This window comes from Mustela lutreola, chromosome 14 (genome assembly GCF_030435805.1).
Source record: "Mustela lutreola isolate mMusLut2 chromosome 14, mMusLut2.pri, whole genome shotgun sequence".
NCBI classification, from domain to species: domain Eukaryota; kingdom Metazoa; phylum Chordata; class Mammalia; order Carnivora; family Mustelidae; genus Mustela; species Mustela lutreola.
Window position 1 is genome coordinate 63799487 of NC_081303.1, and position 16642 is coordinate 63816128.

At 40.2% G+C, this 16642-nt stretch overlaps 1 long non-coding RNA gene across 1 annotated transcript; it reads left to right on the forward strand.

The window, feature by feature from the left end:
• Window positions 1–1968: 1968 nt before the first annotated feature.
• LOC131814319 (uncharacterized) lies at window positions 1969–13509 on the forward strand. The gene is made up of 3 exons (XR_009347273.1): window positions 1969–2179; window positions 10100–10175; window positions 13463–13509. It is a non-coding gene; the product is annotated as an uncharacterized LOC131814319 (long non-coding RNA).
• Window positions 13510–16642: the final 3133 nt, after the last annotated feature.

A 16642-nucleotide genomic window follows, 5' to 3' on the forward strand; every position in this document is an offset into this window, starting at 1 on the left:
TCAGCAAACCAAAGTGGTTTCCAGTGGAAAGAAATCTAGATGGGAAAGAATCCAAGTAACTTGATAATATAGGAATTGGGACCATTTAGCCTGAAGATAAAAAAGACTTTGGAGGTATAAGACCACTCTTTAAATAAGTTAGAAGATAGGAAAACAACCACCAATACATTTTATAGTCAGATCTACCCAGAAATCAACGAACTAGGTGATTCTTAAAATGCTCCTGGATACGAGATTCTGTGTCTCCCCACCCACCCCCGCAACAAGGGTCATGCAGCATTTCGCCTTCAGAGTGCCTCTGCTAGTTTAAAAATGTAGAAATACCAGTAACTGGTTCAGAAATCTCCGATATAAAGTTTTCAACTTCAAATATGTCATTGACTCTTTGACTTGCTTTTTATTTTCTCAGGCTCTCCTAAACAGAGATCCCCACTACAGAGTTCCTTCCCTAAGATTAAGACAGAACAAAATCCATGCCTGAATGTGAAATATCTCACCAATTCATAATCAGCTCCCTTTTGCATAGACACAAAGATTCTCCAAGTCTTCCTGAAAATGTATTAAGATCCGATCCCTGGTCTCTTTTTAGGATTTTCAATTATTGAATTGAGCACCCAGAAGTGGCAAATATATTCAGTAATGGAAGAAATAACAGTCATGATTTCCTATGACACTTAAGAAAATGGGAAAAGAGGATAAACTCTTTCTATGTAACTATTCTAAAGATTGGGTGTTTGGCCATTCCCCTACCCACACACATAACCATTAACAGTTGTGATGGAAAGAGCTCCAGAACCCAAAACCAGCCTTTGAATGACAAGCTAAAGAGCCTGGTAGTGAGCATTCGATGTGTGCTCCATGTAAAATATTTCATTCGGGAAAACTAAGACAAGCAAATCAATTAACTTTACCAGACAAACGTGAAAAAAAAATTTTTTAAATCCATTTCTCTCTACATTTACCACTGTGAGAATTAAAATGACTCTACTTCCAAGAAAACTATTAATTTTTACAGTGTCAGCATGCTTTTTTACAAAATGCATTTTTATGATGCCATTCTCAGTGTTGGAAACATTTTATACTCGAAATAGAGTCTAAGCTGTTGCAAAGTGGAGGAGCAGTATCATATTTATACCATTTGCTCTATTTTTTAAAACATCATATTTAAACCTAGAGAACAATGTCTTTTAAAGCCTTTTAAATAGTTTTTTGGAAGACATTTCATAAGGATTGTAATCTTGTTCTCTCGCTCTTTTGTCTTACCTCCCACCATACTCAAATGTTCCGGGAGTATGTGCCGCTCATGAAGTCAGATTGCTGGGTGTCACATGCACAGCCCACAACTCAGCAAAGATACCTCATGCCCCAGCATGAACTAATCTGCTGCCTCCTCTTTGGGCAAGAGACAAGCAGTCAACATGATTAAAGGGATGAGAAAAAGTTGCTGCAAGAAAAGATGAGAGGAACCAGAAGGGTTTACCTACAGAAGAAAAAGTGACTTGAGTAAAGCCATTCAGTCCACTGAGATTTCTTTTATGAACACAATAAATACTTAAATAAATAAAGGAGTATGCTCCACATCACAGAGAACCAAGAAAAGGAAACATGTTTAAGTTATATCCAGAGAGCTTGCTATTGGATAAAAGAAGGGCTTTTCAAGGTTTGAGCGCTAAAGCATTGAGAGGATCTCCTCGTGGAGGTTATGGAAGCTTTCTCCCTATGGAGATTTCGTAAGAGCAGTCCCTTTGTCTTGGATGGTTCAAACAAAGAACATCTGCAGCCAAACTGCAGAAATGGGACCTTGTGGCCCAAGAACATCCTGTTATAAAGGACTGTGGGAAAGTATTTCCAGAACTTGCTCTGGTAATCAAGTCTAGTATTAAGCAACCTTCCCTTTCGGGGAGTTCCTCTTCATAGGCTCAAAAACCATACACTAAGTTCAGATCTTCCTCCATGAGAATGAGGACACAGCACACAGCCTTGAATGGTCCTTGATTTCCTTGTTCATGAAGGGCCAATTTACACTGGGGTATCATGGTATTCTCTCAAATGTGCCAGTCATAGAGCCATGAACAGAAGACCTCTTTAGAGAGCACCAGCATGATTCTTCTGACAGTGGAGAGGCATAGTTTCCCTTGGTGATCTCAGAAGGCATCTGTAGCAAATTCTATTGAACTCAGTAAGTACGTTTTCAATGGTTCTCTTTGCTCAGTTCTAAGCTAACTGCTAGATGCACACAATAAAAAGTATGTCATCGTATCTGCCTCAAGTCACTAGAATATTTTAGATTAAAAAATGAGGCATATTCCTATGAAAGGAATAGAATGAGGGATGCTTGGGTGGCTGTCAGTTAAGCATCTGCCCTCGGCTTGGGTCATGTTCCCAGGGTCCTGGGATCGATTTCCACACTGCGCTCTCTGCTGAGCAGGGAGCCTTTTTCTCCCTCTGCCTACTGCTCCCCCTGCTTGTACTCTCTCTCTCTCTGACAAATAAATAAATAAAATCTAGAAGGAATGGAGGAAAGAACGAAGGAAGGAAGAAAAGAGAGAGAATGGGACAGATTTTGTTAAATGATAAGGTGACAGAGTGAATAAGAAGTAAAGAAACCAAAAATGACAGGAGCATCTGTGGGTTAGAGTAGCTGGGAAAGCCTTCATGCTGGAGATGTGAGAAAGGTTGGAAATCTGAGTACAGCTCTTAGCTGATTTTCGTTCTCAGTATTTCCCAGATTGACTTACACCATTTTCTTTTTGTGAAGCACACTGATACCCACAAACAGCTGATCACTCTTGGTTTATAGGGGACTCATCTTGTTTCTAAATGTGAACATCTTATATCTGCTGAATTTTTTTTTTTACGTAGTTTTTTTTTAGTATCTCAGTTTTCATGTTTTTACATGGAAATCCAAATGGGAAGCATGGCTTATATAAAGAAGGCAATGTGGCCTCCAATCCCTGGACTCATACTCAGAAAAAAACTAATTAGTCCATATATACAATGGAGTATTACACCTCCATCAGAAAGGATGAATACCCAACTTTTGTATCAACATGGACAGGACTAGAAGAGACTATGCTGAGTGAAATAAGTCAAGCAGAGAGCGTCAATTATCATATGGTTTCACTTACTTGTGGAGCATAAGGAATGATACGGAGGACATTGGTAGATGGAGAGGAGAAGTGAGATGGGGAAAATTGGAGAGGGAGACAAACCATGAGAGACTGTGGACTCTGAGAAACAAACTGAGGGTTTTGGAGGTGGGGTGGGGGGTGGGGTGAGCCTGGTGGTGGGTATATGGAGGGCACATATTGCATGAGGCACTGGGTGTCGTGCATAAACCATTAATTTTGCAACACTGAAAAAAATAAAATAAAATAAAAAATAAATTAGTACAGCCATACCTTTTTTAAAAGTCACTCAAATTATGTTCACTTACATATTTTTAAGATAAAAGGAAATGTTAAGTCTAAAATATATATTTTATCACTTTTGCTGATTCTCTGATTTCAAATGAATTAATTAGTCAACTATTCACCCCATAGAATTAGACATGAGGGCTTTTTCCTGCCAAAACTGGTATAAACAAGAATCACTGGAACAGAAGGAAAAAGAAATGGATTCTAGCTTTTACTCTCCTTTGGAACTTGGTCCAACTGGACCATTCCTTCCCTGGCCCCAGTTTTCAATTCCATAAGAGAAGTCGGTCTCTCAAGGGCCCTTCCAGCCTTGGCATTCTATGTATCAATGATCCCAGCTTTCATGAGCTCTCTGAGCATTGTAAGCCCATAATAAATACTTGTTAACTAATAATCATTTGTACTTTTCACTCTCCCCACATAGCACATCCTTAAATGTTCCAGAAGCTTATCCTCTTTCTGCATGTGACTTCTTTTTCTTAGCAGGAAATGTAGTGTCTTAATTTGATCTGCATTGGGTCTGAAACAGAAGGGAGAGCAAGGTGTGTGAGAAAAAGACACGTCTTACAAATGGAAAAATATGAGAAAGATGTATTAGGGAACATTAACTTTGAGGCAAAAGCAAATCCTTGATGCTTTTGGCAAATGCTTCAAGAGAAGACAGGAGAAATATAGAAAATTCTCATTACACAGACATAGGATGTGTCTTTCCCAACAAAGAAGTACTATGACATCCTCACTTGGGTAAAAAGAACAGGACCTGAAAATGCAAATAAACTGAGAAAGATGCTAAATGCTATTTGAGATCCTGGATTGGAGCCTGAAAATAAGTAGGACCCTAGTGGAAAAACTAGTAAAATCTGCATTGATTCTGTAATCTACATAACAGTAATGTACCTGGGTTAATTTCTGAGTTTTAATAAGTGTATGATGGGTACATAAAGGGAGGCTGAGTGTAGGACTTACATGCATTCTCTGTATTATCTTCGCAATTTTCCTATAAATCTAAAATTATTCCCAATTGAGAAAGTTTGTACAAAAAAAAAAAAGATAAAAAAATGAGAGGCATGAAAGATGACAGAGACCTACAGAGAAAGAGAGTTTCGTGGAGAGAGACAAGGAGGTAAAGAGACAGACAAAGAGACCTAAAGAGAGAAAGAACAGAAGGAGACAGGGAAGAAATGCATTCATTACACAGAGGTATAGCTCATTCCTAGTTTTTACTTATCTCCTTATTGGTCTCATTATTCTATGCCTTTGGTGTCCTATAGGAAGGAGCATATAAGAGTTGGACAGTTTTTCTGATAAAATCCTCCCTTGCCTACTTATGCTGACTCAACTACTACCAGGATGGAAAGAAAATTCTGCAATTTATACTTTGTTTGCACAAAAACAGGATTTAGTAATCAAGGATAACCTATGATGTGGGTTGCCCAAACTCTCAACTTTTCCAGCAAAACTGGAAATCTCCCTAGGCACTCCCACTCCCCAGTTCTAATATTGAGTTTCTCTGAAAAGTGCCATTTTTTGCTCTAAACCTATTACCCTTACATTTGGAGATTACCACCCTGCAGCCCAGGGGAGAGAATGTTCAGTCCATTCTCCTACTGATAAGGACCAGAACCCTGTAACTGTTAACTTTTGGCTATCCTTCAACTAGAATGACTCCCTTCCCGGATGACAGTTAGGGACATTCCTTGGAGTCATAAAGCCAAATTTGGTACATAAAATATTTGTCAAAGCTTTTTCAGGGGCATGGCCATCAGCCTAGGAAGGCAGTGACCAAGTAAGTCACATGTAGGAAAATTATAGGATGCATATTCTCCACTGAAGAGGAAAGAGATATTCACAGCTGAAGTTTCCATGGGCTCATTATTTACCGTCTCCCTTTATGTCTGATTTCTCCTTCCATTAAGGACCAGTAGAGCCAAAGCAGTGGGAGTAAAAAAGAGGAAAAGCCTGTCTCAGAAAATTACAGTCTTAAGGGTCTCCAGAGGAGGTACGGCTGCTTTAGGAATTATTTTTCATCGGTATGTTCCTGAATTTTGTAGATATTTGCATCATATATTCTGTAATATGGGTTCTATTGAATCAAACTAAATCAGATAAAGACAGAATTTTAGTGCTAGAGTTTATCGTCTCATCCAACACATTCACTATTTGACCCCTTAACCATAAAAATACAATCAGAAGGATGAGTGTCTTCTAGTCACCACGGTCAGCAGGGGCAGAACACTCCTCTCATGTCATTTACCATCTGCAAATAAACAGTGCCCATGGACTGCAAAGCCGCAGGGGGACTGGACAGACGGACTGCTGCACGGTGAGGGCCCCAAGTAGCAATGACAGCGATGATCTGGGGGAAGGCAGCCATGGGCAGGAAAGAGAGACACTACCACCCTCTCAGAAAATCTTGAGTGAACCACAGCCAGCAGTATGGTTTTGTATCCTAAAATACTGACTTCAGATCACTTAGCTCTCAGAACCTTCACTTCAAAGGAACAGTGAAAGCCTTCATGGTTCAAATTCCAAACTGAAATATGAATACAGACTTTTACATCTCTGCCTATGGTACGTGAGCCGTAAAACAAACGGTCCATGGCAGCCCTCTCCGTCTTTTTTGATAGAATAGTTTCTTCATTGGAAATGAAAAAGTGATTAATGGTATGGAAGGATCATACGTTACCAGGCCCCAGAGAGTCATGAGAGGGGAAGAGGAACGAAAGAGAGAGAGGGAGAGAAAGCAAAACCTCCCTTTCCCCAGCACTCTCAGAGCTATGCTCTTCCCTGGGGACCACTGCCTCTGACTAGAAAGGAAGCATCTGAGGGAGCAGGCCTCCAGAGGTGCGCGCACCTGCTTCAGGAAGCTCACCGGGGACAGCCTCCTGAGTTATTGACCTCCTAAAAGCATCGGGAGGCCCAGCTACTTTGCTGGAGTTGAGGGGGCAATTGGCAGGATTAATCCCATCCCTAAGGGCAAAATAAAAGTAAGAGGTGATCAGTCAGCTACTAAAGGAAAGTACTCTGTTGCCAGGGTGGGTAGAATCCAAGCATTATAGGCTGAGAGCAGATCTGGAAATACAATATAGTCTATTCTTTGTTCTACTCAAAGACCTTTGAAGGAAAAAAATAGCGGTGTTCCTCAGGTTTCACGCCTCTGAGAAAAAAGCCCTCTGTGTGAGAAACGTCATTGTTCCAAAAGTGCCCTTGAGATCCATACCCAAGAAGCAAGGCCACCTTATAATGAGGTATTATTGGCCCCTCGGTTCCTGACCTTTCTTGAGAGATGTCCAAGGCCAGCCTGTCTCTGACTGGATCACATTCAACATTAAGGCCTTAGAAAGAGGTTGTGATATGTGTTTAAAAGTCAAAGGGGGAAAGCAGCCAGCCTAGGAACATTTTATCATTTTCTTCATATCTAATGAGGAAACAACTTCTTTTGACCACTTTAAGATGTGCAGCCACTTAAGTCAATATATTAAACTAAGAAGGCTGAAGTCATTATTGGACCTAGCTCAGACTCTAGAGGGAGAACCATTCCTTCTTGATCCAATATTAAAAAGTTTAGTACAATTCAGGGGCGAGCAATCTATGACCCAGGATCCTGCCCACTGCCTATTTTTTAAATAAAGTTTTATGGGAAACAGCAATGCCTGTTCAATGACTGTACTCAAAATACAATGGCAAAATTACAGAGTGATCACAGAAACCCTGGAGTCCACAAAGCCAAAAATACATAGTGTCTGGTCCTTTACAGAGAATATTTGCAGACCTTTGGGTGAGCCATAGCTTGTTCTTCTAAACAAGATCACCTTGATTCTGGAACAGAGAAAGATATCCCTCAACAGACAAAACAATCTCTGAATGGTCATAGATGGAAGTATATATTTTCAGAGATCCATGCATTATTCTGCATACTAGAATCAATTATCAGTACATACTTCCTCTCTGGTAGAAGCCTATCATGTTGCCATATTGGAGCAAGGACAAAGTCATGAAGACACTTGGTGATGCACACTACAAATAGAATCCAGCTCTATCATGGCTTTTGTTCAAAGAATATTTAAAAACACTGCAGCTTGCTTTCATGGGTTTGTGTTTTTCTTCAGAACGAAGAAAAAATGAAATGATTTTCACTTACTTAGGAATAATCTGAAGATTGTGGAAAGGCCATCATGGTTTTCAATGACTTTTTTTTTTTTTTTTAAATTCAAGGCAGTCCCTTTGACTTCCTTTTGATTTTTGAAAGGGGACCTAAGAAGAATTATACTCTAGCCCTCTCAAAATAATTCCCTGAAGGCTAAATGATCAAGCTGACTCTCTTTTAGACTCAAGAACATTTTATGTGTCTATATTATCTGTTCAGCAAAAGAGACTGATGAAAAATGAATAAAATTCATGCTATTCCAGTTCCATAGTTTCTTTTCAGTTGTTTATATTTTGCCTAACTGAGTCACTTGGCCTCAGTTACCCCAGTCATGGGAGCTTTGTTCGTACTGGATACCCTTCACTCTAATCCCCAAAGCCTCATATCCTGTTTTTCACTTTCTCTTGATTTTAGCAGATGTTGCCTATTAATGCGTCTGAGAGCTTGGGATGCTCCAATCATTGAGTGAAGAAACAGGCTGTTTTCACTCTGTATGTTTCCCCTGTGTCATTTGCAAGAGTGCAACCATCAGGATAAATCAATCAGAAATTACAATATGTAGCATGAGCAGGCCATGAAGATTCCGATTCTGGGGATCAGAAAGCAGAAATTCTAGAGCTGTCCCACCCATTTTACTATCTCAATTTATAAACTCCCACTTATCTAAACTGATCCAGACAAAGATTCCTTGTTTTTAAAAAAATCTGCCATCCATCTGACCCTCCATGTCTGGGTGTCAAAACACAGTATCAGTCAAGAGCTAAGCTCTGAATGTGCACTGAGTGTAGTCTGGTTGGTTGAATGTTAGTTCACTTCAGCAGAAGCTGAAGCTAGAAAAAGGGGAGTGAACCCTATTCACCTTGTGAAGGCATTTGGTGCTTTTTCTCAAGGCTCCAGAGAGTCAGTAAAAATAATTAACTGGTCACAACCATTGAGTTCTAGAGCTCCATTCATTTCTCACTGGCTGGTTGACTGGGGACTTTTGACCAGTTTGTCCTCAAGTTTTACCAGCAGTTGAAGAAGGAAAGTAAAAACTACTTTGTGTAGCTCACAACATGATTCGGAGGAGTACATGAGATATGCTTGCAGAAGTGTATATAATGATAAGATTTCACAATTATCATCATAGTCATCATAATGGCCAAGTCAACCTATGAATTTCAGTGCATTGAAACCAGTTTAGCAGAGCAGACCCAAAATGCCTAGGCTGGAATCCTGGCCCCACTATTTACTAAGTGGTTTACCTAAGCCTCAACTTTCCCTTTCAAAGAAACAGACATAATAATAGTACCGACTTCACAATCTATTAAACAACAAATATTTAGGGTGGAAATTAAATAAGATAATTAATGTAAAACACTTAGGACAAAGCTTGACGCATAGTAAGAGAGAAGAGCTAGCTTCTTCTATCTTCTTTTATCTTCTATCTTCTATCATCTTCATTAGTAGCTCACAGTGGGAATGTTCAGTGGGTGTGAAGGACAGACAGAGTTGCTTTCCCCCACTAAGGAGTGTGTGCAGAGTCACTGCAGGAGAGAAAGTTGACCCAGTTTATAGCTGACCTTCTGAGATTGGTGAGCAGTGTGCCTAGTAGCTGCTCAAGAAACGTTCGTTCTTTCAATAAACATTCAACCAACATGTGTCAATAATTTATGCCACACAATTTGGAATATAGCCGAGCTAGACAATCTAGAGTTTGAACTTTACAGGCTGAACACCACACTGTGATAAGTTCAGAGTGCTGAAGGAATTTGCTACAGAGCCACCTAATCCAGTCCAGGAAGACTGGAAAGGGTTTCTTAAAGGAAATAATGTCTAAGGCAAGACTTGGAGCAGGAAAAGGAATTGGCCATGAAAAGTAGCTTGGGGCAGGAAGAGTCTATCATCAGAGGCAATAAGACATGGGAAGTCCCAGGGGTAAGCAGGATCATGGCAATCCATAAACTGAAATAAAATTAACATGGCTGGAAGGGAGAACATCATGGGGAAATACGGCAGAGAGAAGAGGGCATCTCACCACAGAGGACCAAATGTAGGCTACGCATCTGGACATCATCCAGAGGCACCAGAAAATGGAGGGTTTCAAGCAAGGGAGTATGATGTAAGCATCTTTACCTTGAAAAAGAAATTGAAACAAATGAGTGACTACATGTAGAGAAAGTTGTCCAGCTGAGAGAGAGTGATGACTTCTACTTTCCAAACTTAACCATCAGCCATTAAAGGCCAGCAGGGGGAAGGTTTGAGATAGCCAAGGAAATGGGGAAATGGGGAATGATGAGGGATTAAGGAATAAGCCACAGTTCCTAAGAGTGGAGGAGGTCCTCATTCTTCTCTCTAAGTTTCAGTTGTGCTCTGCAATCAAGAACCATGGTGTTCTGATTCATACCTACTGCGTGCGATGGGGATAAAAAAAAATGATATGAACGTACATGCTTGCTGCCCTTCCCATCCCCCTCCACCTCACCTGCCTTTGAAGAAAAATAGATCCTTGCTTCAGTGTTCAACTTTTATAACCTTTTTGCTGCAATAAATGCAGGGAGAAAAGCTCCAGCATCAAAATGAAAGATAGAGAACAGGCTGATTCACGGAATAAATCACTGATCCAGAAAGAGGTAAGAAACATTAACTAGGTTTGTAAAAGTTTGGGAAAACTTGACATCGTTGCAGAGAGATATTTCAGGGGGCTGTGAAGGGTAGGAGACCTTAGGAATGAGGTGCGTGGGAGAAACATGTTAGCAAGTTTTCCTTTCTTATCATGTAATCACATAGAAGTGTCCTTGAACATAGGACAGACATTTCTTCGGTGGCAGCGCCAGGCTGCGGTGGCACCATAGAACTCCTCAGCTAGGTAACACTTACTTATCTAATGAGAAGGCTTCCCCAAAACTTAGAGATCCATTTCCAGAAAATTTCTGATTGGAGTTCTCACTAAGGGGGGGAAGATCAAAGGAAAAAATAAATAGCCGATTTTTATTCCCATCTCCAAATACATGGGTTATAAGGAATTTTGGCAGACACTGTTTTCTCCCCTCCAGTTTATGCTTACTTAATAGTATTCAACAGAAGAGGTCTTGGGAAAGATGAATGAAAAAGGAGCTGCGGATGGGGGCGGGGGGGAGGGATGTCACCTTGACTACTCTGAGCCACTGCACAGTGGAGGGAAGGGGGTCGATGGTATAATCATTATCTGCTCAGAACAGAGCAGAGAAGGGACGTGTGCTTTCGCTGCTTAAAACATTTCACATAAACGAATCAACCAAAGAGTGGAAGCTAAATCAAAAGAAACTGTGATCTCTAAAACCATAGAAATGAGAGAAAAATACCACTTTCATTGACAGAAATGTAACTGTGATGTATAAGGAATCTAAATGTATTTTCACCTTTTGTCAGAAAGCAAGGACCCCAGGCAAACAATTGCTTAATCTATTTGGTGGTCAGGAGTGTTTGGGAGCCTAAGAAAGAGAGCAGCCCGAGGCATTTAAAGGCGGAGGGCTTTTCTTTGCAAAATTATGCCTTTGCATCTAAAGTTTCAATTTACATTGTTTACATAGGAGGATGAGGCCTTGGGATGTTTTGTTCTTTTCGTTCTAAAAACAACAATGAGCTTGTCTCTGAACATTTTATCTAGTCTGTTGCACAGGAAATAGAAAATTGGGTGTAATTGAGAACGTTGCAAGCAGCCTTCGCAGCCACCAATGGCTGAGAGCCTACATTTTCATTCTAGACCCAGAAAAGGGGAGATTTATGGGAAAAGGGAAATTGTGTGTGTATATTTGGATCCTGGATCTTCATTCACGATTCACATTTATGGAAAAGCTGAGATAGTCTATTTTTAAACCTTGACATTCAGCTATGAAGGAAAATCAATTTTGAACGTGCATCATTGGAATAGAGTTTCCTCAATTTGTTCCATACACCAAGAACTAATTACCAGCCCCAATGCTGTTGGCAGCCCCTATCAGAATACTACAGCAAGACACATACACTAGTCTACAAATATCAAAACAATAGAGTGTGTGGTCTTACCTAATCAGCAGAATATGCCAGTACATGAATGCACAGGGAACTCCTTCGTCCCCACAGTCCCCAAAGAAGGATGGAAAAATTAGGATCTAATCCCTGCATGATCACAACCCTGGAAATCAAGTGCTCCGTCAGAATGAAGAATGCTGGAGCTCTTGGCAATGACTTAATCCAGGCATCACCAAAAGGAGATACAGATGGCTATTAGTCTGTATGTGCTGAAGACACACACACAGTGCTTTCTTTCCGGTCCCCTGCTGCCCACAAAAGAGAATCAGAATCAACAATAGGGTCATATAGAGTTGTCATTTCAGTCCACTTTTATTTCTAAATGATTATCTCAAATGTGAAGCAAAGATGACAAGTTACCATTTACAGATGTGTATGTGTGTGTACATTTACATGTATGTGTGTTTCATTTACATATATGTGTGTCTACATACATACACTTACATGTAAACTGAGTAAGGTAATCTGCCCTTCCACAAATCTTCTAAGCTATTAATGAGCACTCAAAAGCAGAAGTCCAAATTCCCAGTCCAGCACTTATCCCACTAGACCATGGATTTTCCTATGCCATGCCTCCAAATAGAACTACACTATGAACTATTATAAACCCTGGTTATAGAGTTCTAATCTGCACTACTACAGTTTAGCAGTGAGTTAAATCATTGCTGTGGTGGCCATTAAGCAATACAGAAGATCCCTATCACACAAACACAGGCGTGACTTTTAAGCCCAGTAGCCAACCATACACGGATCATCTACTTGGCTGTTAGAAGCTGTGAAACTGTGTGTCACTGCATAATCAATCACTTGGCATTACATTTTCACTTGGAATTTCATAGACATTCTCAAAATGCTGATATTCATCCTGTCACACAGATTAGGTGTGGATGAAGTAGGACCTGAGAGTATTTTGAGGAATTATGAAGTTCTGGGGACCTCTTGAGGCATAGAAATACCACCCAGGAAAAACTGGATAATTCTTAAGCCAGAGCATACTTCTAATTACCCACCAAAGCCAGCTGTAAATTCTAAGTTAGTGAGCCTAAACATCTTCTGTAGTTCATAAATCCCTTAATAATTATCTTCCTGCACCTGGACCCATTGTGCATCTGGAAAGGGCTTTCCATCATAAATAAGTTATGGAGCATACACCTCTCCACTTAGAATAGTTTAAGTCTGGATTTTACACTCTTTGCCATTGGGCTAGCCTTCATCAAAGATCACTAAAACAGGAATATCACTGTTGTAGTCATCACTTGGATCATATTTACATGAAGATATTTGGTGAAGCCTCTTGTAGTGGTCCTCTCTCATTCCGGGTCTTTTTTTTAAAAAGATGCCTTCATTATGGACCTAAGACTATAAGAAATACCACTTTAAGTTGGGGCCAAGATTCTCCCAGGAATAAGACCACCACAGGACACAGAGTGGGAGACCACCATTGTTTCTTCAAACAATACAATTGTGTGAGAATTGTATGCATGCAAATGGAATATTTTAAGAATTATTCAAAACCATGAAATCTTAATTTCAAAGGGAGTCATTCAACCAGAACTTGAAGTTCTGTTCTTCCTGGAACTCTAAGTCCAAGGTAAGAAATTTTCTGGTATTGAAAATCAGGGCAGATGGATGCTTTTCAGAGAAGTCCCAGGATAAGTTGTCTGTATTTATATAATCCCTCGAAAATATAAGATCCTCCTCTGAATGACTGACTGCTCAGTGGAAATTCATCTCCATTCCTGGAAAAAATGATGCTAGGTGACAATGCAGAATTACACTGGAAAAAACTATTTCCCTTAGGGATATAGATAGAAACAGTCCTCAGTGATCATCAGTAAGAAAGCTTTCATCTATCTTTCTTAAATAGATCAGAGCTGTGACCACAGAACTGAACAAATGGCCAGAAATGTGTAAGTATTATCAACGTCTCCACCACAATGAGCTAAGTATTAGAGTTAAACACTGGGATTAAACAATATCAAAAGATAATTCCAAAGAGCCTCTTCAGCTTGTGCAGGATAGAAATTATAAAGGCTGGTTCCAAACCTAAAATAACAAAATGTTCCAGCTGGTGAACCTAGAAATTATTGGCTTATATAAAAGATTACAGCGTAGGTCTATTACAGTGAAAAGTCTGGGCCCGAGGGAAGAGAAAAGATAAAATGTATTTGTAACATAGGAAATATATTGTTTCTGTGACATAGTAAAATCATTTCAATCTATCCTCAAACAGATGTCACTTTGCTAATAAACATGTTGCAACCAGATTGGCGAGATAGGATGAGAAATCACCTAGTCTTGCCTGGTTTTATACGTTAAATTGCTCTCCTTCACAGAGAAGAACAGTGGCTACAAAACTGTGGGAATTCAGTTGGTGTTGGACATTTGCCCTGAGCACATTTTGCAAAGAAAAGCTGCTTGTGTATGGAAAAACAATAATCTAGTCAGGAGCAAACCCCTGTGTGTTTTGCAATCAAAGGGAAAGTTGCGGGGCTCTAACTTGCTTGCCAATGTTACAGGGAATCTTTGAAAAGTTAAAACAGCAGAGATTATAAAGTTCATATGTTGGCTGACCCATTCGTCCCTTGTCCTTCTTGGAAGAGCAATGGGAGCTAAAGGTAGGCAGAAGGGCGGGTCGTCGTAGGTGGGTCACGGGTATTGGGTTTACATTTGGTTGTTTCTCATACTTCCATTGAATGAGAACTGATGGAATCCCTAGAATAATACTTGGAACCTCTTTCCGGCAAATAGGAGTCATTTGACTAAGAACCCTCCCAGGACACAGTCATGGAAATAACAATAAGATCCAGGTACCCGAGCATGAAGTATAGTAAAACTTGGAATATAAAGAGTAATTAGAACGGGTTATAATAGAATTGTGGACATCAACCTGAGCAATATTTTGGGACCCTTCTTCTTCAGAGGGAAGGAAGAAAACATTCATTCTCACAACAAAGGATCTGAAGAAATCATATGTTAGGCGAGAAGAACAATGAGACACCTGTTCTCCAGAGATTGTCTTCCTAAGGCACAGATGATCTCTGAAAAGGCACAGTATCAGTTATCTGTTTTTCCATAACCAACCAAGCCCAAACTCAGTGGAGTGAAAAACAATTTGTTTCTCATGATCCTGTGGATGGATGAGGCTGAGCTGGGAAGTTCTCCCCTGCCTGGTAGATCTGAGGTCATTCATGTGGCTCCATTCATCTGGGCCATCAGCTGCAGCTGGAATGTCCGAAGGGCCTCTCATGTTGCACAATGTCCTGCCACATGGTCTCTCATTCAGTATAGCCCGAGCTTCTTTCCAGCATGGTGATTAGCTTCCAAGAGGAAGGTTTGCAAGATCACCAACCCCACCGCGCAAGCACTTTACCATTCTGTGCTTGCTTTGTGTTTGCTTACATCCCGTAGGCCAAAGTGATTCACATGGCTAAGCCCACATTCACTGTGGGAAGAGGTTACAGAAAGGCATGAAGACGGGAGGCAAGGTTCATCCGGGCCATATATATAACAGTCTATAATAGTCTCATAGGGAATTTGCACCCCATTACGTTGTACCACATTACTTGTTTTATATCATATCAGTATTTCATTATATTTGTGGTCTTGCATTGACTGAGAAATTCAAAATCAAAGTGTGACTGCATTGGACCATAGTTACTGGTTGGAAATAGTCCTTACAACTATTGGGGATTTTTGGTTTATCAAATATCAGTTTAATCTCATTTCCACACCCCCACTAAGGTAATCTCCTCTTGTCACATCATTGAAGAATGCATTTTGAAGAAAGGATAGCAAGCAATGGAGGAGGTAAGACATCTAAATTATGCTATCATGTTTGTATTTTATTACTGTGAATTAATTACTGGGATATGTACAATTGCTTCAGTTTCCTAACACATTTATGAAAACCCAAACTCCTTTGGGCCCTCTTGGCTACTTTACAAACCAAGGCAATTCCCATCCTGAGTTAGGTCCCTACTCAAGACCAAGCCAAATGTGATTGCCTTAGTCCATTTTTGCATCAAAACATTATGTGCCAAAGTCAGATACTTAAGTTTAATCATTTCCAACCAGCTTCTCATTCCTTCTATCAATGAGAAAAAATGTTGCCTCCAGCTCATCCCTACCCTTATCTTCTCAATCTCTTCATCCCTCACCCACCATGGGCTTCCTCTCCACTTTCTCCCCCTACCACTAACTTACCACTGACATCCCTGTGGTTGAGAATATAGCTCAACCACATATAGTGAAGAATATATCTTCACTAAACTCTGCACATGGGCTTCCTCTCCACTTTCTCCCCCTACCACTAACTTACCACTGACATCCCTGTAGTTGAGAATATAGCTCAACCACATATAGTGAAGAATATATCTTCACTAAACTCTGCACATGGGCTTCCTCTCCACTTTCTCCCCCTACCACTAACTTACCACTGACATCCCTGTGGTTGAGAATATAGCTCAACCACATATAGTGAAGAATATATCTTCACTAAACTCTGCACTTACCTACCCCTCCAATGGAGCACATTATGAGCTGAAAGTTTGAGATTTACCTGCCTTCTCATTTCTGCTTTGAAATAGTTTCTTTTCTACTCTTATAAGTTCACCTTTCCATGAGATTAGGACCGTTTGGCAAAATCACTCTTAAATGCTGCTCTGGCCGTCTACAACTTGAATTAGCACTAATTATGATAGAAATATGGACATCCTCTCCAAAGTCTATTTCTCTAGCCAAGTCCTCCCCAGGCCCAGGACTTCAGACTTACAGCTATAAGTCTACTGCTATAAATCACCACCTGTTTATACCAAAGGCATTTTCACTTTGATGGTTTGAAACCAGACCCACCATCTTGCCTTGAATTGTTCCTTACTTCATCATCATCTGTATTAGCACCACCAATAATCAGGGAAGTTAAAAAACTCATTGACAAATCCAACACTGTCACTGCTTAACTCAGAAAACATCAATGGGTCCCTATTCATTTCTTTTGAAAAGTGTTGAGCATTTTCGGTATGCCAGGCATTGTTCAAGTGCTGAG